General features: G+C 42.6%; 1 pseudogene; it reads right to left on the minus strand.

The window, feature by feature from the left end:
- Positions 1-362: 362 nt before the first annotated feature.
- LOC149194302 (inactive LRR receptor-like serine/threonine-protein kinase BIR2 pseudogene) lies at positions 363-1133 on the minus strand (annotated as a pseudogene).
- Positions 1134-1356: the final 223 nt, after the last annotated feature.

Consider the following 1356-nt stretch of genomic DNA (forward strand, 5'->3'; position numbering starts at 1 on the left):
CTAAACTGCAGGAGACATGATCATGTAAATACTCAGCAATATTTTGTGCCTATATCTCAAGCTAATCTAAGAATGTTGCCATGAACAGCTATGTGGAATGCTACCTCTATCTGAGGAGAGGTAATATTTTATTTGGCTAAGGGCCCAAACATCGATTGGGAGGGATGCCCTGGCCACCTTCAAACTAGACTGTTAAAACTACTAGAAATTGGATATGGAAATTGAAGTTGACACTCAGTGGAATTAGCTGGCATAGTTGGATCACAAATCCATGGCCAAATTGTCAATGTATCCCTGGGATGATTCTGAAATGTCAAACCTTCAATGAAAAAGAAAGCTGAATTCGCAGTCCGTTCTAACTTCTACCAAACGCCTCTTCTCACTGAAATCATCCAATGAAGACCAAGTAAAATCCAGCCAATTAACACTATGCCAAATAGAAGAAAAGCCGCAACAACCATGGGATTGTTCGGTGCTGTGCACGTCTTTGAAAGGAGAGGCCCACATAGCCCAGGGTTACCCTGAAAATTAGAGGCAGAAAAGTTGTGAGTGAATGAAGGTATATTTCCAGTAAGCTTGTTGTTTGCTACATTGAAGTCCTTGAGACGGTCGATCCGTGTCAATTGCCAGGGAATTTCCCCTGTAAGTTGATTTCCATTCAGGCGGAGGATATTGAGGTGTGTGCAATTATGAACCTCAGCTGGAATAGGTTCCATAAACTTGTTTTGGGAGAGATCAATGGTTACCAGAAAAGGAAGCCATTGGCAGAGATCCTTGGGAATGGTACCCGTAAGACTGTTTTGAGAGAGATCCAAGCTCATCATACTCTTGCAGTTCTGTACTCCAGATGAAAACTCACCTTGAAGCCCCAACTCTTGAAGCGAAATTGACTTCACTTTGTTATCATCATCATGCCAACAAGTAATTCCCAGAAAATTGCAAATAAACCCATTGTTAGTGTTCCGGAAGTTCCAGGTGTGGAGGTTCCCTTGAGGGTCCTTCAATTTCTTGTAAGTAGTCTGAAGACACTGTACATCGTTTCCTGGAGAAATGGTCTCGGACGAACTGAGGCATATGAGTTGGAGAATGAGTAGCATGAGCCGTAGCAAGCCCAAACACCCAAAAATTGTCATGGCTTAATCAGTGCTCTCCTGTCGTTTCAAACACAATCCTGTACCTGCCTAATCTCAACAAATGGCCGCTGCTCACCCAGCTCAAACAAGATTGCTGGTATCCAAGTGCAAGCATGAATCGCTTACTGAGGTTAATGTCTCATTGGCCAGCCCCTAATTATAATACCCACAACAAATTTTCCACATCAGAAAATGAAAATTGAGAAATCCATGAGATGGACAA

Source organism: Pinus tabuliformis, chromosome 2_2, assembly GCF_031772625.1.
Source record: "Pinus tabuliformis cultivar Carrire ecotype Pingquan chromosome 2_2, CPIR1, whole genome shotgun sequence".
Taxonomy (NCBI): domain Eukaryota; kingdom Viridiplantae; phylum Streptophyta; class Pinopsida; order Pinales; family Pinaceae; genus Pinus; species Pinus tabuliformis.